The sequence below is a fragment of the Canis lupus genome, chromosome 3 (genome assembly GCF_048164855.1).
Source record: "Canis lupus baileyi chromosome 3, mCanLup2.hap1, whole genome shotgun sequence".
In the NCBI taxonomy this organism is placed as follows: Eukaryota; Metazoa; Chordata; class Mammalia; order Carnivora; family Canidae; genus Canis; species Canis lupus.
The window spans coordinates 58,164,650-58,185,948 of record NC_132840.1 but is presented as its reverse complement, the minus strand read 5'-3'; the positions used below and the strand labels follow the sequence as shown (position 1 = coordinate 58,185,948).

At 51.2% G+C, this 21,299-nt stretch overlaps 1 long non-coding RNA gene across 7 annotated transcripts in view; it reads left to right on the top strand.

Annotated features, from left to right (window-relative positions):
* Positions 1–1,051: 1,051 nt before the first annotated feature.
* The window catches only part of LOC140630807 (uncharacterized), a 68,944-nt gene continuing 48,696 nt past the window's right edge, over positions 1,052–21,299 (top strand). For 6 of the 7 annotated variants that reach the window (XR_012028487.1, XR_012028483.1, XR_012028486.1 and 3 more), the window contains exons 1-2: positions 1,052–1,196; positions 7,963–8,079. This is a non-coding gene — a long non-coding RNA (uncharacterized lncRNA). Of the gene's footprint in view, positions 1,271–7,962; positions 8,080–21,299 lie in introns of all 7 variants that reach the window. The other variant, XR_012028488.1, reaches the window with a different exon arrangement.

Sequence of the window (21,299 nt, the reverse complement as noted above, 5' to 3'; positions counted from 1 at the left end):
CAGATTTGGGGGTGACTAACACCAATGCTGGTGCTTTCAATGTCTTTCACTGTCCCAGGAAGGTCCTGGACTCTGGAGCGGAGAGAGGGGGTGAGCTCTGCAAGCAGGTGGGGGCACGGCCATTACCTGCCCACTGGCAGGGTTGGGAAGATCAGGCCTTAGCTCTGTGAGCTCTAGGAACCACTGGAAGCGGGGCACACATCTGGAGCAGAGCATCCAAGTCAGTGTCCCATCCAGGGCCCTGATGGTGGGAGACAGTGTAGCGGGAACAATGGTGGGGGGTCCTCTCTGGGGCACAGGAAGGCTTGCTCCCCTGTGACTGTCATCCTGCCCGGCTCTGGGGAAGGCCCCCCCGCCCCACTTTAGCTGCAGAATCTGAAACCAGACCCGATATTTCAATAAAAGCCTCATTTAAGTAACACGCCGTGGGAGGATTAATAGCGTGTTTCTCAACCGGATTAACTATTGAATGAGTTCTGGGGTCCATACGTAAAGATCTCACCGTGTCCTCGTTAATGGGTTTCCTCCCTGGGAATTGCAAGTGCTGCTCACACCCGTTACTCTGCAGCCGCCCCTGGAATTGCAGGGAAGGGCTCATTATGCCTACACGTTGCACGCTTCATCTTCTACGGAAAACGCTCCACAGGAGCTAATTGCCGATGTGCTGTGGGGGTCACGGCTGTCCTGCGTGCGCCCTGCCCGGGAGTGACTCGGGCTGCGGGCTGCGGGCTGCAGGGGGATGCGGCAGGGGCAGGCAGCAGGCATACACGCCGCGGGGGGGCAACAGGTGCAGGTGCAGGACGGGGACCCGGGGCGCCCCCAGCACCCTGTCCCTGGCTCCAGGCATCCGCTTGGGAGGGCTGCCGTCCCCCAGGGCCGCACCTGAGTCCGCAGCACCTGTGCAGCCTTCGACCACCGCCTGACGCCTCTCCGAGGCCCGTCTGTCCAGGTGGGCGGAGCATGTGACCCAGGCTGGCCAATCCGAGTACTCCGTGCCAGGTGCCTCAGTGATTGGGCAGCTGGAGACACGTGACCCGAGCCCGCCAATCCGAGTGCTCCGAGCCCCGTGCCTCAGAGACCAGAGAAGTGTGGACGCCTGACGTGGCCGGCGCGCGCGAGGCCTGTCCTGGGCTTTTGTGGACTCTCTGGAGCGGGCGGTGGTCCGGAGTGTCCGTGTCTTTTGTCTCTGGGAGGAGGTGAGCCTGGCGCAGGAGGTGTCCGGAGGCGCCTCCACGCGGGCGCACCTGGACCGTGGCCGCTGCGCCGGGAGGTTCGTGAGGGCCGCTCGCTCCCGGCCGTGGTTCCCGACGCGTGGCCCGGGGGGCGTCCGGTGGTGGGGCCCGGCCCTGACGGGGGGTCTCCGTGGCGAGGATCCCCGGTCGCGGCGGGCGCTCGCTGTGCGGATGGCCGGGGGCGGCGGGGTGGAGCCGCCCAGCGGGCGGGGTTCTGGGCCGCGGAGCTGTCCTGGGTTGGGGCTCAGCCCGCTGGAGCGTGGAGGGGCTGCACCCGCCCCCCGCGGCCCCCTCAGGCTGGGGTTCCGGCTGCCCGGGGGCCTCGCCCCTCTGTGGGGGGTGGGGTGCGCTGCCGCCGCTCGCTCCCCCGGGACCCCCGCACTGGGGCGCGTCTGGAAGGCACGTGGGGGGCGAGGGGCAGCCGGGCTCAGCGTGGTCTGAGGTCGCTGCTCATGAGGTCAGGCGCGGGCCACTGGGAACTCGTGTTGCGGGAGGGGGTGGCCGTGGCTGGGGCACGGAGGGGAGGCAGCCAGTTAGGGGCATGGCTGCCACTTGCGGAGCAGCGCAAACCTGCGCGAGTCTGACAGGAGGCTGCCCTTGGGTGCGGCACCTCCAGGCCCAGCCTGCCCCACGGCTCCACCTCGTGGGCCTCAGGCTGTCCCTGCCACCCGTCCCTTCAGAGCTGGGGCAGCAGAGTGGACACTGAACCCGCCCGCCTCCCACCGCCTGCTGCACCGTAGGTGGCGTTACTACCTGCTCCTTCCTGGCTCTGTGCCCACCTTGCCAGTTAGGGCTTGTGCTGTGTTACTTTTGGCTTTGCTGAGCTGGTCTGTTCATGGGTGTGCAGGCGTGAAGGTCATGAGGCCGGCACGTGGGTTCAGGCCTTTTCCCGAAGACCTCGAGTGCCCTTCCGTTTCTGTGGCTGTTATCTGGAGCGGTGGTCTGCCCCGTGGCGCTGAGGGTCCCTTAGGATCCATACTCCCCTGCCCCAGGCACTGGCTGGGCAGGTGGCCCCCGGCTAGAAACCACCCTTCCCGGCCTTCCTGTGGCCCGGGAAGCGAGGAGCCCCCGGACTAGATTGGGGACAGTAGGGTGTGAGTGGAAGTGCCGTGTGCCCCTCTAGGGGCAGAGCGGTGGCTCCACATTGGGGATGGCAGCACTGGCCACCCTGCCTGGGTCCCTGATGGCCTTGGCCGGTGGGGCCGTCTGTCCTTCCCAGACTCCCGCTGCTTTTGTGAGAGGACACATTATTTTATTTAAGTCTCTGAGTCCCTTTAGCTAACACCTCAGCCCCCACCCCGGCCCGTGTCTCTCTTGGGGGCCGTCCTCACATCTGATCTTAATGGTGGCTTCTTGAGTCGGGGGGCTCGTGGCAGCTGCCACACTCTGCAGATAAGGAAACGGAGACCCAGAGAGGGCTGAGTTTTGTCCAAGGTCACAGATGCAGGGAGGACACAAGGACCCAGGTCCCTTGCCTCCCAGTGTGGTGCTCATTCATTGCGCCGGGCTATTGCCTGTAACACTCTGAATCAAGACCATAATGTTGTTATTAAAATATTTACTTGCATGAAAAATTTCTATTACCTGAAACTCATGTATTATAGATGGAATCAGTAGCTTAGGAGGAAATAAACAAGAAGAATCACTTTAATAACAAAAGCTATGCAGATAAATTCCTCATTTCAGCAAGCTCTTGGCGGTCCCAAATAAATATATCATTTTTATCAGGCAAGTGCTCTAGAAATAGCGTCTTCAGGAAATATGTCAAAATAATCTCTCTGGCTGTGCTGCTTTCTGGAGGGAAGAAATACGGTGGTGGCTTCGGCACGGGCTGTCAGAACTGAGGGTAATGAGGGGCTGGACAGGCTGGTCTCTGGGCTTCTTTCCAGCCCGCCAGGCACAGATGAGGGGCGCAGGCCACACTCTCACCTCTTGGCTGCGTGGCATTAGCCAAGTTGCTTGCTGTCTCTCGAGCTTCCATGGGCTAATACCTACCGCTCTCTGGGTATGGAAATTTTTCACCCAGCACAGAGCACTGCTCACAAATACTTGGAACCTCATCGAATGCTGTTACTACTGTTATTGTTCAAGTTATGGGCGGGGTGTAAAGGGTGGACCAGAGAATGGGGACTGGTGTCCACTGGCTGAGGAGCGCGTATGCCTGCGCGTGTGCCTATGTGCACGCACTCACACACCCCATCTGCGCCCCTCTTCTGGAAATGCACCGCTATCGCCCAGGGCCTCAGTGGTCCAAGTCCGGAGCCATCTCAGCCCCATGCTCTTCTTTGAGAAGAACCAAGTCCCCCATGAGCCCTGGAGCATCAACGTCCTGTTCCTTGAGTCCCCCACCTCCTCTTGTCTCCACTCTCGCTGTTACTGCCTCAGGTCAGGACACCATTGCTTCTGACCTCTGCCCCAGTGTTCCCATGTTTGCCACCAGTTCGAGCTTCTCCCAAGATGAAAGCTGTTCCTCTGCTCGATAACCTCCCATTGCCTGGAGGGTGAAGTCTGATTCCTCACCTGACAACAGAGGCCCTCACTTCTCTGGCCCAGCAACCCTGACACATTCCATCTTCCGTGCTCCCACACCTGCTTGTACTCTGGTCTTTCTGCAGTGGCCTCTCTTTTCTGTGGGATGTTAGCTCACCCTGCGGGGTGCAGCTCCAGGGTGTCCTTCCAGATGTCATGGACATAGCAATGATTCTCTGCTAAGTCCCTCTCACAGTGTCCTATGCTTACGTCTGTGGCTCCCCACAGGTCCTGCAAGGCACAGTTACCCTCCTGTTAGTCCTATAGTCTGAGACGGGGAGGGGGGAAGGGGGCCATGGAGCCTATAGCCCTGCTCTCATGGTGCAGCAGCCCTGTTGTCTAGTGAAACCCGGGCTCTGACCAGCTAGGCCAACACCTCCACTTGGGGACAGCTTGGAGTGGGCACACGGAGGAAAGAATCTGGGGAAAGGACATGGGATGCCCCTCCTCCTTATCAGTGGTCTCATACTTCAACCCCAAGGCAAGAAGCAAACTTTCCGTTTTCTCTCCCATTGCATACCCTCACCCTATCCACCTGATTTAGCCAGAGCCCATCCCTGTAGCGACCCCATTCCTGCGGAGCTCTGAGGGTCTGTCTCAGGAAAGGAAGGAAAAGAAAGGTTGCTTTCTGTCTGGTGCTCCTCCATTCTGGTAGGCTTCTGGCATTTTGGAGGTTTAACATCTGACAATTAGCTAAGAATGTGTCCTTTGCATGGTGCCCTTTGTGTACCACTTGCTGTGTGTGTGTGCGTGCATGCATGTGAGCGAGAGATGCAGGTGCATGCACATGAATGTGCACATGCCCACATGCAGGCATGCATGCGTGCACATGTGTATGTATACATGCATGTGTGAGTGCGTGTGTGTGGACTTGTGTTGAAGTGTAGAGTTAGTCATTTTAGCCAAGGGTCCAGGCAATCGCAGAGAGAGCTGATTTCCCTTGATAACAGCAGTGCATCTTGCAAACCAGCCTGCTGGTCTGCTCGCCCCTCATGTCCTCGACGAAGGGAGTTGGCAGCCGACTTCACTTCCTCTATGGGACATGCCCAGCAAAACTGCCCGAGCGCAATGACTGTGCTGTGCCTAACACGCCAGTAATTAACCTTGTAAACTCACTTTTTGAACAGCCCTCATCTATATTTTAAATTAATTAGGGGACCCACAAGGGACTGACTCTGGAGGAGATAATTATGCCTTTTCGTGGGGTTACAGGGAGCTTCACTAGTCAAGAAGCATCTTATTTTCCCCGGCAAATTAAACCAGCGCGCCATTATCACATCATTTCTAAATGAATAAAGGATCGGATCTTAACATCGTGGTCTCATTTCAGCAAGAAAGAGGCAAACTGACAAGCTGTTTTGTCACATGCTTGTTTGAGCAGAACATTTTGAGAAATGTCTCTGGGTCCGTTTGGGAAGGGGAGCTCCCGGGTAGGAAAAATGTCTGAGATGACCAAATGTGACAGGGCTGTTTGCCAAGTAATCACCCCACGCCTGAGCCTGGGGAAGAAGCAAATGCGTTTCCATTTTCTGCTCTGGAGCCAGAGGGGCCTTGCTCAGGGTGGGGAAGCAAAGTCTATCTAGCGAAAGATCATGACAATTCCGCTTGGCCTTTCGTTGCTGCTAGTGAACACAGTGATATGAAATCAGTCGGTTCTGTCTCATGAAATTGTATCCCTCTCAGGATGGCCTTCTGTGTCATGCACCGCTGTCGCCCCAGGATCTGGCCCCCAACTCAATGGCACCCTGCAGCCTCTGCTGTCCCTGGACCAAGAACTGCTTGGTCCACGAAGGCACAGTTGACCTGAGCCAGGCCAGTCACATTCTTTCCACCAGCAGCTGGGACTTGGGAACCATGCGGAAGCTGAGAGTCTTGGCTCACTTGGTGGACACAGTGCTGGTAACCGGCCCCTCCTCCCTGGAAAAGAAGGGGGAGAAGCAGAAACTTGGAGCCAGGCTTTGAAGCTGGGTTCCGATCCTGGCTCTGTGTCTTAGGTCTGATCCCAGTCTCATAACCTTGAGCATGTGACTTTACCTCTTTGACTTCAGTTTCCTCATCTGAAAATGGAAATTTGATAAAGAGAGAGAAAATTGTTATTTGAAACAACTGTCACAAAGCCTCTCTTGCTGGTTGTGAAATTTCTCTCTAGGGTGAATGGACCTTGGCTACCAAATGTTGACGGAGCCTTAGGTTTGAAAACAGTCTTGAGGATGTGGCTGGACATTGGCCAACTAAAGAGGGAGATGGAATGGTAGATTTTCCAGAAGGAGCAGGCTCAGGGGAGGAGGCTGCTGGTGGGTGGGTGAGGAGGAGTTCCAGAACTCGGGGCAACCTGGGCTTCTCCAGTGCTGCTTTTACAGAATATCCAGAAAACCGGAGGCCAGTGGCTTCTGCACAAGGATCATGTGCAGACTCATGAGGCATTCCAAATTAAAAACATCTTTATTTATAAAAACAGATGGATTGCCAACTTGTGCTTTAGGTTAAAGGGCATTCTTTTTATCCTTGACGGTTTGAGATTTCCCCATGGACTGTTGATAGAATGGTCTTGTTTTCATCCTTGAGACTCTGTTTTCAAAACCTTCAAGCCTGGTGAACTTCTTGGTACTGATAGTTGTGTCTTCCAAATCCATTAAATTCCCTAGTTTTCCTAGGAGGTATTTTCTCCCTCCATCTTCTAGGAGCCCTACTAGTTATCCCATATCTGGTGGGCCTCCCAGACTTTTAGTTTGCCTCTTCTTTTTTTCCCTCTCATCTATTCTGTCTCTTTTCATTATGTTTTTTGGGCTATTGAATTTGACTTTTTAAAAACAGTCTTTTTACATGTTTTAAGAATACTTTGGCCATATATTTTTAATCTCTAAGAGTTCCTTTGTGTTCTCTGAGTGTTTAAATTTTGTAAAAATCATTTTATTTTATAATAAATGTAATGTCTTCTGGATTCTCCCTGAAGATACCACAATTAGGGTTGTGGTTTTTCATCTCCCGTCTTCAGAATTATTTCTGATCTCTTAGGGGTCAGTTTTTCTCTTTTATAGTTTGATTCCTTGTATGTTACAATCCCCACCCCCACTTAAGTATCCAGGATTCTGGTTGGCAATTATATTTAGATAATTTGTATTTGTTTTTAGAATAAGCTACACACAAGTGCATAGGTGCTTCATGAATATGAGGGGGCTTATTAAATGGTGGGATGGGCTTTAGAATGGTCAGAAGAAATTGTCTTTAGAGCTGGAGGACCCCTGAACCCCATGTGTGGAGGTCTGTTTTTCTGGGATGGTGTGGCTTTTTCAGTTTGCTACAGATTTTTGGGTATGCCATCTTGTACGAGGTAGAGCTTAAGTCTACTTCCCTGATTGAGCATCAGGCTTAGTGACTTTATTCTAACAAATAGAATATGGCAAACATGACCATGTGCGACTTCCACTGTTAGGTCCAAGAGGCACTGCAGTTTCCTCTCTGTTCTCACTGTTTGGGGAGATCAGCTGCCATGTCATGCAGATGCCCAGGCAGCCTCTGGAGAGTCCAGGTGGTGAGGGAGCCATCCTGGACGCAGACCGCCCGGCCCCAGACAAGTCTTCAGATGACTTAGCTCTGGGTTGTGTCTTGACTGTGCCTTGAGGAGAGCTAAGCCTGAACCACCTGGCTCACCTACTCTTGAATTCCTGATCTGGAGAGGCAGAAAGATAATACATGTCTGTTGTTGTGAGTGACTCAGCTTTGGGGTAACGTGTACCCATGTAACTAACTAATAGGCTATCGATCCTCCTTGAGATTGACTCTCTGATGTCTGACCTAGATATAGGTACCTGACTGCTAAGTTGTGGTCCAGCAGAGGTGTTCTGTATATGATCACCTTAGCCACCCTGCTTCCAGCTCCATATCTCATTTCCATTTCTGTGTGAAATGCCTTAGTCCCAGCCTTAGAGCTGCGAAGGGCTCACTGCTTCCTGGACCACATCTGTCTCCAGGTTAGCCTCAGGTGCAGTGACCTCCAGATGGCCTCCCCCCACCCCCACATCCACCCATGCCCACAGATTGATTTGCTCCTCTGTTCTGCTGATGACTCTCCTCCTCCGGTCTTGGTGGATATGCATTTGTACCTGGCACGGGCCGTCCACTTTCATCACAGTGGGGTCTCAGTGAAAGAGGACATTATTTCCTGTGATTGATCAACAATTTTTTGCTCCTGTTTTTCTAGAAGAGCCAAAGGTCTATGACTGGAAGCATATCAGGAAGATCTATGCAAAAGTCAAGATGATAAAGTTTCTGGCTCACTTTTATAGCATGGGGAGCTGAGAAGCACACCATGAATCAGGTATGTTTTCATTGCTTCCCCCAAGTTCACAGGTCTCAGTAAGAGTTTGTCCTGATGACCCCAGAGCCCAAGTGGCTCATGATTGTGAGGCCTGATTTCTTTTGCTAAACCTTCTATTTCATACTCATAATTCAGGTGCCTCAGCTGTTGCCATGTGACAAAACCTTTGATGAAGGCTGGGACTCTTAATGAACCAATAATTAGTTTTAAGAACATAAGTCGACACAAAAGCACAACTAATGCCTTTTTAATTGCTTTTGCTCTCATGTTTTAGCAAACGCATACCCTGTGTCTCATGGAATCATAGTAACTCTGACACCCCTCTGGGGACCCAGAGGCCCCAGTCTTGGATGGGGATACTGCAGGGCAGGGACCCTAGGCTTTGCCTGGTCCTCTTGCTAGCCCTGGGCCATGGACAGGAAAACTGATCCACAGACTCATAAGATACTTACAGACACAGGGTCTTCTGGATGAGAACTCTAAAAAGCCAAGGACACACAAGATCCAGAGCTTTCAAGGAGCTGACTTGAGAGAGGAAGCTGGGAAGATGGACTCAATGAGGGAGAACTAGAAGTATCTTTTATTACTCCTTGGAAGAATTCTGTATCTCAGTCTCCAGACTTAGCTGTTAGCTCTGTGGATGGAAGCTCCTTTTCTGTAGTCTTCAGCTTATGTGTGAAGGTTCTGTCCTTGGTGTGGATGACACAGTCAGTGAGCAGTAATCAGATAAAAATAAAGCAGTTCTATTTTTGATAAGCATGTAAAGTGAACAGGTTAGGTACTGTGGCAGAGTGATCAGGGAGACCTTTCTGAGAGGGGACATGGTTGGGAATCTGAAAAGAGCTTGAGAAGGGGATCAGAATTCATTCTTAGAAGTGAGGCTATGGTAGGGGGAGTTTCACCATTGATATTTCTAAATTGCTTCAGTTTTTCTTTCAAGAATGTTACTTTTGTCATAAGAATTTATTTTTTTATTTTTAAAATATTTTATTTATTTATTCATGAGAGACATACAGAGAGAGGCAGACACACAAGGCAGAGGGAGAAGCAGGCTCCCTGTAGGGAGCCCGATGTGGGACTCTCGACCCCTGGACTGGGACCATGCCCCGAGCCAAAGGCAGATGCCCAACCCCTGAGCCCCCCAGGTGTCCCTGACATAAGAATTTAAAGTAATAATTCTATTTTAGGGGAAAAGGAAGGATCTTATTCCAAAGCCTTGTCTTCATATTTTCTTGTGCTCATTCATTGGGTTTGGCAGATTTCAGGGTTTCTGAGGGATGGGCTCTGCATCTGCCCTGGGCCGGATTGTGACCCAGGAGACTAGAAGATCCAGGCCTGTGCCTTGTGAGCCTGGCAGGCCAGAGGGAGGCCCTGGAGATGCCCTGCAAAGAGTGGCTGCTTAGTAACTGTTGGTTGAATGGATGAATAGATCACATTATGCAGAACAATGCTGCAACTGAGCCTGCTCATCCGCTTGTCCTGCGGTCCTTCCTCCCAGGTGTGTACAGACTGCTGTGGCATCTGAATGACAAAAGCTTTTGTCTATTTTAATCAGTGATGTGTTCTCAGCATCTGGAACAGTGCCTGGCACATAGGAGAAACTCAGCAGATACTCGTTGCTTTTAAGCATGTCTACAGTAGGTTGTTGTAGGGTCATATTCTGTCCAGAAAATAGGTTTATGGTCATGCAGCTATGCTTCGACCATGCTGTGGAGAGGCCCCGAGTCTTCATGTCTTCCTCTCTGCAGTAGGAACCATAAGGCACATCCCATACAGGGGCCCTATCTTCGTTTGGTACTCCGCGCATGTGGGTACATGATCCTGATGGCCATTTAGCTTGTTTTCAGCATTTCACCTTCTGGTAAATATATGTGCAAGCTTTTCCAATTATTTCCTTCAATAAATGTGTGCGCATGGAAGTGCTGAATCAGAGAGCATGTGCAATTTAAATCTTGACAGAAAGTGCAGGTTGCACTGTGGAAAGTCAGTGCCTCTTCCCATCCTACCAACACTGGCATTATTACTTTTTCCAGGCTGGCAGGTTCCAGTGACTCTGCATGGTCACGTTATTCTGCATCCATCTGATTTCCAGGGAGGTTACACATCTCTTCATCTGCATGACCCCATGAAAGCCCAGGCCCTGGCTCAGCACGGGAGCTTAATCAGAGAAGCAGACAAGCTACCCAAAGTAATTAAAAAGGAATCAGGCCTTCCTTTTGTCTCTCCAAGAATATTAAAGGGCCCTAATTCATAACTTACAAAAAGGCTCTTCTCAGAAGCTATTTCTCTTCATCCCTCATCCTCCCTACCCCCTTGCAGACAGAAGAGGCTCTAGAGTGCTGGGGGTGGGTGCATCCTCAAGTTAATAAGCTGTGTCCTTGTCACATTTTTCCTTTTTCTGTGAATTGCCACTTCATGCCTTCGGCCCTTTTCCCCATTGTGACATTTGTATTTTTCTCTTTGATTTGCACAAAGCTCTCACGTATCTGCTGGGAGCAGATGAAGTAGGGGCATCCCTTGTGGCAGATGAATGACAGAGCCCCATGTCTTGAGCCTGCATCCTCTCCTCAGGGATGCCAGCAATTCTTAGGGCTCTGAAAGAGTCCCTGAAACCTAGAAATTGTCCTCTTTCTGACACTTCCGTGCCTCCACCTCCTCTCCCATCCTCTTTGGGGTACCTTAGGGGCACCTGTTTATGGTGAGTGGTGGAGTTACCATGGAGACCTAAGCTGCATTGAATCATGTTAGTGGGTTGTGGCCAGCATCTTTTTCTTTCTTTCTTTCTTTTTTTTTTAATGAAACCAACTACACCAGAACAGAAAACATCAGAATGCAACACTAGTAGTAAGTATTATTTCAGTGAGAGATGGATCTACGCATATGCTGAGTCCTGCTGTAAATGTATCTGACTTTGGGTTCTAGACAAATGCTTGCAGTCCAGTGAGTTAGGGCACTGGCATTGGGCTAAGGGTTTGGGGTCTCATTCATGCTTGTTGGGGTGACCTGCAGTTGGCCCTCCTCTCTGTGGCCTTATGGCCATGTCTTTAGCGTGTTACAATGCATCTGTGTCCACTTACCCAGATGGGACCATGTGGAGGCCAGTCCTGCCCACAGCTCATGGGCATGCTGGCATGCCACCTCCTGCGCAGGCTCCTCCTTCTCTTGCTCCAGGTCCCCATTGCCTTGAGCTTGGAGACCTTTCTACCTATTTCCCAGGTGGATCCATCATTTCCTTGTATAGATCACAAGCCTGTTTTACATATGTATGTATGTATGCATTCATTCATTCATTCCTTCATTTTGCTGACCACGTTCCCTCCATCTGTTCCAAGAGGAGGCTTTACACACGTCTTTGCTGTAGAGCCTTGTTACGGACTGAAGGTTTGTGCCCCCACTGGCTTCCTCTGCTCAGGTCTGACCCCCAGTATTAGAGGCAGGACCTTTGAGAGGTGATTAGTTCACGAAGGTGGAGGCCCCGTGATGGGACTGTGCCCGTATGAAAGAGACTCCAGAGAGCTCCCTCCTGCCTCCTGCCATGAGAGGACATAGCGGCTTGACCAACTGTGAGACTGCAAACCTGCGACCTTGATCGTGGTCTTGTAGCCTCCAGAGCTGAGAGGTGAATTTCTGCCATTGGTGAGCTCCCAGTGCAGGCATGTCACAGCAGCCAGGCCGGGACACGTGCTCAGCTCCCTGTTGCTTTGGTCATCTCAGTGCAGTTTTGGGAGGATGAAGGTAAATTCTTGGGTTGAAAGTGGAGACTAGACTTTTAAAAATTAAGTTAAAAGTCACATTACGTAAAATTAACCATTTTAAAGTGAATAATTCAGTGGCATTTAGTGAATTTACAGTGTTGTGCAACCATCACCTCTCTCTGGTTTCAAAACTTTTTCATCCCACTGGACGGAGATCCTGGACCCATTAGGCAGTTCTTCCCTCCTCCAGCCTCCAGCCACCATGAATCTGCTTTTTGTGTCTAGGAATCTAGCTATTACGAATATTTCATGGAAATGGAATCATACAATGTGTGACTTTCTGTGTCTGGCTTCCTTCACTTAGCATGCTTTTTGTTTGTGTGTGTGTTTTTTAAGATTTTATTTATTTATTTGAGAGAGAGCACACACACGAGCAGGGAAAGGAGTAGAAGGAGAAGAAGACTCCCTGCTGAGCAGGAAGCCTGACACAGGACTTGATTCTAGGACCCTGAGATCATGACCTGAGCCAAAGGCAGATGCTTCATTTACTGAGACACCCAGATGCCCCTACTTTTTAAATCAATGGTGGAGATACTTTAAAAATCATGTGCAGGGCAGCCCAGGTGGCTCAGCAGTTTAGCGCCGCCTTCAGCCCAGGGTGTGATTCTGGAATCCCGGGATCGAGTCCCACATTGGGCTCCCTGTGTGGAGCCTGCTTCTCTCTCTGCCTATGTCTCTGCCTCTCTCTCTCTCTCTGTGTCTCTCATGAATAAATAAATAAAATCTTAAAAAAATAAAAAATAAATATGTCATGAAAAAAATAAATAAAAATCATGTGCAAATTTGACTTTTGCATGATTAAATTCAGAGGAACTTTTATATTTATTCCAGTATATTTAAATAAAGTGTAATACTAGTTTCAGCTGTATAGCATAGTGATTCAGTACTTTCACAGATCACTTGACACTCATCACAAATGCCCTCCTGAATCCCCATCACCTGTCCCCTGTCCTGCCACCACCTCCCTTCTGTGACCATCAGTTTCTTCCCTAGAGTCTGTAGTCTGGTTCTTGGTTTGTCTCTCTCTTTCCCTTTACTCATTTGTTTCTTAAATTCCACATATGATTGAAATCATAGGATATTTGTCTTTCTCCAACTGACTTATTTCACTCAGAATAATCTCTAGCTCTATCCATATCCTTGCAAATGGCAAGATCTTGTTCTTTTTTTGTGGCTGAATAGTATTCTTTTATACACCCCCTCCCACACACACATCTTTACCCATTCATCAGTCCATGGACACTTGAGCTGTTTCCATAATTTGGCTATTGTTGATAATGCTGCAATAAACATAGGAGTGCATGTATATTTTCAAATTAGTGTTTTCATTTTTTGGGAGGTGTAAATCCATAGTAGTACAGTTGCTGGTTCTGGAGTAGCTCTATTTGTAACTTTTTGAGGACCCTCCATACTGTTCTCTAGATTGGCTGCACCAGCTTCCATTCCCACTAGCAGTGTATGAGGGCTCCCCTTCTCCACATCGTTACCAACACCGTTGCTTCCTATGTTGTTGATTTTAGCTATCCTGACAGATGTGAGGGGATACCTCGTGGTGGTTTTGATCTGCATTTCCCTGATGCCGAGTGAGGTTGAGCATCTTTTCATGTGTCTGTTGGCCATCTGGGACATCTCCTTTGGAGAAATGTTTACTGAAGTGCTCAGCCCATTTAAAAAAAAAAGAGTCATCTTTTTGTTGTTGAGTTGTAAGAGTTCTTTATATAGAATTGGTTATATACTCTGTCTTGGTCTAGGTCCCTGCCCAGCTGTATATGGGAAGGATGAGCTTATCCTGGGCTTATCTGGAGCCCAATGGTCAGGCTGAACTGGGGTGAAGCCAGACGAAGGTTTGCAGTGTGTCCTCCAGCTCTCTGCCTTTGGCTGTTTCACTGAGTATCTTTATTAATTCACTGAGGGTGATTACAGCTAAATGTCTGCTTCTCAGCTGGGGAATAGGTGGGAGCCTATGAAGAAATTAGCAGAGAGGGTTTGTTCTTACTCAACAGAACCTCATGACTTAAGGCTTTCATGGTCCAGGGGACGTGGACGTGTGCTGCCCTCCAGGTAGTGGGGAGACCCCTGCTCTTCTGCAAGGGGGCACGTGTGTGGGAGCATCGGAAGTGGGGGGTCTATGAAGCCTGTCTTCAGGGAATAAAGTCAAGGAGACATCTGTGGGCATCTTGTGATGGTCCTGGGGGCCCTGCCTCTGGACAGGGGCCCATACAGCATGAATCTGTGCAGTTCTGGGACCACTTTAATGTTCTCAAATTGATTAGATTGCTACTCCCTCTGCATTTTTTCTCAGTTGTCCTTAGAAAAACCTCCAGTTTTTGTCCTTGGGCTGTGCTTCTCTCTGGGGGATCAGGAAAGGGATAGCTGTGGGCATAGGCCATGGCTCCAGCCTCTGCAGGCCAGGGGCAGGGCAGATTCTGAAAGGGTGCAGCAGGTGTGGAGCCCTGCAGGGGAGCGCGCTCTGGTTCCTTATCACTGGAAGTCAGACTCCCAGGTGACTTAGCTGGGTTGGAACAATGGGTCAGAATTAGGAAGAAAACTAAGTTTAAGGGGTGAGCAGAAGAAATATAGACTCATACATTTGATTTGAAAAGAGTGCACATGCAGGACATAGGGAACAGGCTGAAATGTCTCACAGGAAGGGGACTTGTGTATGGCTGTCAGTGTGACAAGGGCCATCTCAACATAAACAGGATGGAGATAAGGGCTGTTTAGATCAAGGGCTGTCTCAAATGGAGTCGCATGTCCATCGTGTGGGGCCACCACGTGATGAGGTACATAGTCGTGGGCACTAGAGTTTACTGAGCAGGGTGACAGGGACCCTGAAGGCCTAGAGATCAGTTTTGTGAGAGGTGGCTGAAAAAACTGGGAGGCAGGGCTGTGGTCTTTGACTTCACTATGTCAAGGGCCGCCATGAAGATGGACCACTAATTTCCTATTGCTGCTGTAACAGGTGACTGAAAATCTAGTGGCTTGTAACCACATAAACTTGTCTTATATTTCTAGAGGTCAGAGTGTCACTAGGGCAAAATCAGGGTGTCAGCAGAGCTGTGTTGCTTCTGAGGCCTCAGGGGTGAGTTCTGTTCCTTGTCTTTTCTGGCTTCCAGGGGCTTTCATCGGCTTCTGGTCCTATTCTGTCTGGAAAGCAGCATCCTTAACCCTCTGACCTCTGCCTGCATGTTCACATCTCCTCTCACTTACTAGCTTCCCTCTGCCCTTGTAAGGTCCCTTGTGATGACACGGACCCTCCTGGACAATCCAGAACAATATCCCCACCTCAAGGCCCTTAATTTAATCACACCTGCAAAGTCCCTTTTGCTATTGAGGGCAACACTCTCAAGTTCTGAGGGATTAGGCCCTGGGCATCTTTGGGGGTCATTGTTCTGTCTCCCACAAACAACAGAATGTCTGGTTTGGTTTTGTTTTCCTGTTTGTGGCTACAGAGATACCCTTGGTTATATACTCTGTCTTTGAGCAAGTGCTGGTCTAATAGGTGTAAATCACAGGGAGAGATGTTTTGAAGTGAGATGAAGCCCTGTGTCTCACAGTCTGGACTTTGTACAGCAGGGGAGGTGGGATCAGGAAGAGAAAAGGTCCTGCTGTCCTGGGGTCACTCAAGTGCAGATGACTTTGCTCAGAATGCTGGTTCAGCAGGATTTTCTGCATTGGGTGGGATGTCAAAGCCAATGGTAGAGATGTTCCCAATTTTAAGACGGTTACTTCTCTACAGAGTGGGTGTATCATTTTACTTGGTTCATGATTGAGATTAGAAAAGGCTTGTCTCATGACAGGATGAGACACAATAATGCCCAGAGTAACATCTCTGTGCGTCCTGCACCCCCTGCAAACACCAGCCAGGCTCGGCGCCCCCAGGTGCAGGCTCAGCACCCCAAGGTGCAGGCCAGGCTTCAGTGCCCTGATGTTAAGCGCCTCCAGGAGCAGCCCTTGGCCAACGACAAAGGGAAGTGGGTGAATAAGGAACCCAGTTTCCTGGCTCTGGTAGTAGCGATGGGGAGTGCTCCAGACCTACTGCCCACAGTGACATCCTGCTGGTGAAAGCACCTGGCACTGGCCCCCTTCCTTTCCCACTTCCTACAGAGCTCCTGATGATAACCACCCAGTAAACCACCTGCTCTCAAACCTTAATCTCAAAATGTGCTTCTAGGGGACTCAGACTATGATAGAACAGGGGACTTGGGGGAAATAAACCCTCTTATGACAAGCAAGAATATGAACTAAGTTAAATTTCCCTGCAGGCAGTCCTACCACTTCCAACTCAGAAATCTCCACCTGACAGCCCCATGCTTCTGCCCATTCTAGAGTCGGCAGCTGTCTTTCCCAGCAGAGGTCGAGTGCTGCGCTCGGTGCTCCACGGAGAAGAACCTCCCGAGGAGCCACACACCTGGCATTTGTCTGTGTCCTGGGAATGGAATTTTAGTGGTCACAAAGTTGGTTGGGGGGAAAGTGTGATGATCTTGATTTCTGAAGCTGGCTTTATTTCCTGACTCCCAAGTGCCCAGAGAGTGACTTCATTTCTTCCAGGGCAAGTTTCCTTTACCTGTCTGCTTACTGGGACTGCTGGCCTGATCTCAGCCCCTCTCTGAGTCCCCGTCTTGGAGATCCTGAGGTGTTCACCCCCATCATCTGTACCCCTGAGAAGCTGGCTTCCCCAGGTTGTGGGTACCAACCCCAGACCCTCCTGTTCCTTGTCACTCCTGGAGCAGGGGCTCAGCTACACTTGGTCAGCATCACCTTGTCCCTCCACTGCCCTCTCCCAGCAGTGGGGGCCTTCCCACATGGATCAGGGTGAGGATGGTGGCCGGTGGGTCAGTGCTGCCCACATTTATCACCCTTTAGTGCTCACACTCCTGTCTCCACCTCAGAAGCCCAGAGAAAAACTGCCTCAGTGGTCATGCAGTGACCCCAGTTCTCATGCCTAAATGGGCGTGGAGGTATGTCTGTGTATGTGCAGCGGGGTGGTGGACAGCAGAGCAGTGTGCCCTGCCTGTGGTCCCAGGAGTCACCTTCCAGCTCTGGGTGGCTTGAAAGCAGCAGACACTAGCAGTTGGCAGTGACTTCTCTGCATCTCATGCCCCTGAGGTGAGTCCAGTACAAAGAGCACAGGGTCAGAGTAGCACCTGGGGAATGTGCAGTGAGAACCATGTCCTACTGTGCAGAGCTGGCCTGGGGCCCTGGCTCGGGTGTTGGTGGGGAGCACGCCCAGCACAGAGCTGCACAGCCTCCCCCTCAGCCTTCGAAAGTGTGTGGCACACATGGTCCTCAGTTACCCTGCACTCGGGCTGTTGGTACATGCTCAGTGTGGGGCCCGTGGCAGATGGCGAGGTGGGCTCCCCAGTAGGTCTGGAGCGTGGGCTTCGGAGAGCGCTAATGTTTCTCAGATCTCCTCTGCAAAGAGCCAACTGTGGCAACACCGAAGCTCAGGCCAGGAAATGGAAACACACTGCCAGGTGGTGGGCCAGGCTGCTTCTTAATTAAGGAGCCTCCCAGCTTGCAGGCACCGGGTGTGGTTTGTAAATAGTTTGCGCACCTGCTGCGCCCACCCACGTGCTGTGGGAGTGCTCCTGCACTTTGAGCAAGGGCTGTCCAGGCCCCTGCACTCTGCTGGGAGCAGAAGTAGTCTCTGTCTCTGTTGGACATTTACAGAGTGCCAGGCACTTTGTCTGCATGTGTATTTACAACACAGCAACCCTGTCGGCCGGCGCTGCTGTCGAACCCACCTTACAGGGAGGAGCTGGTAAGCGCTCAGATCATGTTGTTAGACAAACCTGAATTCTGAGCCTCATTCGTGGTGGGTGTGGTAGGGCAGTTCTGTGTACCTCATGGTTTATTGAGAAGATTAAAGAAAATTATGTGGACAAAAATATTACAGTCTAGAATTTCCCAATTAGTGATGATTCAGTAAATGTTTGAATGCTTGCCGAGATGGTTAATTTTTTATGTCAACCTGACTAGGCCCTGGTACCCAGATACTTTGCCAAACATTATTCTGAATATTTCTGTGGAGGGTGTGTGTATGTATGTTTTAGATGAAATTAAGACTTAAATCAGTAGACTTTGAAACATTGATTATCCTCCATGAAGTGGGTGAGCCTTATCCAATCAGTTGAAGACCCTTATAGGAAAGACTCCCCTGCCCAGAAGGGGGAGGAATTCTGCTCACTGACTGTTTCTGGCTCAAGCTGAAACTCCCATGGGCCTGCAGCCTGCCGGCCTCACTTGCCAGATTTTAGACTTGCCAGCCGTCACAGTCACATGAGTCTGTTCCTTGAAATAAATTTCTCTCTCTGTATGCTTCCTGTTTGTTCTTTTTCTCTGGAGGATCCTGACTAAAACGCCGACGAGGAGGAGGATGTTTTAATAATGTGTGGTTTACCTATATGGACTAGCAGACACTTGTTAAAAAGAACAACTCACATCTGTATCTTCTGATCTAGAAAGATACTTGTTAAAAGACATTTCAGTTTCCTAAGTGCATGACTTCATTTTCAGTGGAAAAGAACACGGAAACATATGTGTTTGCATGTTTACAGGCACAGAGGAAGTGGGAGGGACACGGCATGCCACTGGCCATCACCCTGGGACAGTGACCCGGGCCACAGAGTGCTGCTGACAGGGAGGGAGATTGGCTTCTTTTTGTGCCTCATTGTTTGCTTTTGGCATATGTCATTTTTGTCATTAAAAGACAGCCAAGTGGATAAGCGTAATGTGAAAGATTGTTGACTTTGAATCCTTTTCCCAGCTGTGTCTGCAGGTGGTGAGGACAGCGTAGCTGAGTCTGCTTGCACTCCACACCCATCTGGGTTAGGGCCCCTCCTGCCTGGGGGAGCTGACTGGCACTGCCCTGAGCCTGCTCTGATTATAGGGCCTCGGCGACACAGCTCTGGATGAGTGTCCAGAGCCACACGTGGTGTTGGGGGATGCTCCTTCTGCAATTCTGGCCCTGGTTTCTGGGTGAGCTGGGTGGCCCATGGGTGCAGCTAGGGAAGCCAGGACTAAGCTCTTGTTGCTGGAGGGCAACATGCAGCAGTGAGCAGCTACCAGGGGTGAGTCGTGTCCTGGATGGTGAGAGGCTAGACGTGGCTATGTTCCACTCATGATGACTCAACTGGAAGTTCACCCAGTGGAGTGTTCTGGAAGCCTTGAGAGTGGGAAAGTCTGGTTGACATGGACTGGTGTTTTAACATTCCCAGGGAATGTCAAGCAGCTTGAAGTCCTTGCCTTTGATCCTTGTAAGGTCGGTGGCTCACTGCTGGAACTGACTGTTGGCTTGAGGGACTTAGGTGAGGCAATGCAGGTTTGCTCCTTCCACAGAGACTGGTTTCCCGCCCACATCCAATGCAGAGGGATGCCAGAAGGAAGTGAGCCCCCAACCACCTCCCAGGCCTGCCGCTTTGGGGCACTTTAGTCCAAAGGAGGTTCATCTGAAATAATATACAAGTGCGACCTGCAGACAAGGCCCTACCGCAGGGTCACAGTGAGGGAAGGGGCAAACAGAAGGTCCAGCATATACACCACCAAGAACGGGCTGTCCGTGGATCACACATCAGAACCAGCCGAGGATCTGGGGCCTGAGCCCACATGCCTGTGCCTTTTGAACCCTGGTTGAGAAGCCCCGTGACAGCTGTGAGGGTGGGTGTTGGTCCCGGCGCTCATGCCACGTGCCTGAAATGCCAGATGCTTAGCCAGGAGGGGGAGCTGAGGCTAATGGTGGTCACCACATCAGGGGGGCCTGGTATCCTGCAGACCCAGAGACACTGGTTGTGGACAGGTGCCCCCTCCATGTGCCACACCTCATCCAGGTCTTATCTGTTTCTGAGGAGAGATGACAGCAACCACCTCCCTGCAGTGATGGCTTCTGTCCCAGAGAAGACAGCCCTGGGTGGCCGCTAGGGGCCATGGGCAGCTAAGATGCAGCTCTGAACCATTGCCGACCCCAGGGGAGGTCCAGCTGGGCCCCCTCCATCCGTCAGTGTGCAGAGGACTGCGGCTCATGCGGGCAGGAGCAGGGGCTGGGTGCCAGGAGCCCAGGGCAGTCCTCCCTGGCTCTGCCAGTAAGTGCTTTGAGGCTGCTCAGAAATGCCTCCGTGCCCTCTCCTGTCTGGGCCTTTCTTTCATTCTTTTTTTTTTTTTTTTTAAAGATTTATTTGTCTATTTTATGATAGAGAGAGAGAGAGAGAGAGGCAGAGACACAGGAGGAGGGAGAAGCAGGCTTCACGCCGGGAGCCCGATGCGTGACCCGATCCCGGGACTCCAGGTTCGCGCCCTGGGCCAAAGGCAGGCACTAAACCGCTGAGCCACCCAGGGATCCCCTGTCTGGGCCTTTCTAGAGCCCTGAGGGCATGAGGCCACAGGGGCTTCTCTGTTCCCTCGGGTCTCCACTGTCAGGATCCTCTAAGGTAAAGGACGTGGCCCCGGTCATGACATCCAGAGAACAGCTAGTCTCTGTAACAGTTGTAAATTCCAGAAGGATTAGGTGCTCATTGTAAACATGCAATGGACACAGAAGTCTGCAGAGTGGAGTCCCTTCTCCCCAATCCTGTCCCAGAGGCGGCAACAGCTAACAGTTTGGGGACGTTGTCGTAACTATCTCTATTGGAGTATCTGTTAAGCTGTGAGGTTTACCGATGGAAGGACTGCAGGTTTAACTAATATAGGACGGGATTGACTCAGAGTTGAGGCTTCTGACTGCTCTTCGCCTGAACACCTACCTCAGCCTCCTGGCCTCCTGGTTCCGAGTGGTGGTGGGCTCAGGTAGAGCGGCAGTCAGGAGTTGTGCTGGGGAAGTGCCTGCCACATCTCTCCACGGGGCTGGACTCACTGGCCGATGGGCTGGAGGCGCTGCCTGCCTAGCAGTTGTTTAGCTTCCAGGCTTAGGGTGGCCTTGGGCGCTGGCAGTCTGCTGTCCACGGCATGCTGTCTGCCCACAACTGTGCCTGTTCACACGGGTCCTTACCATGTTGATGTGGGTGGGTGGACACACGTGTGTGCTTGTGTGTGAGCCTCTGTGTATGTGTGTATGAGCACGTGTGCTGTCTCCGTGTCTGTGTCTTCTGGCCTGTGATGATGCTGACACAGCTGCCTGGAGAGGGGCAGAACCTGTCCTGCAGGGAGAGCCAGGCCCCAGAGGGGCTCTTCTGAGGGTGTGAGCTGCAAGCATGGTCCCCGGTGGGTAGTTCTGTCCTGCCTGCTCTGGGAGCCGGGCCCTGGACCTTCCTGGCCACCATCGCCTGTGTGCCCCATACCCAAACGTGGGGCTGGCATGCCGAGGCCCCTGCTGTCCCTGCTGTCCTGCTGCCTCCAGATACAGCAGGACCCAGATGCTCCATTTACTACTGCTTTTTTAAAAAACAAAACCGTACTGTTCATAGTACTTCTTGTTGTTTTTCCCCACTCAATATTTTGTGCACCTCTCTGCAAGTCAGGTTACATAGATGA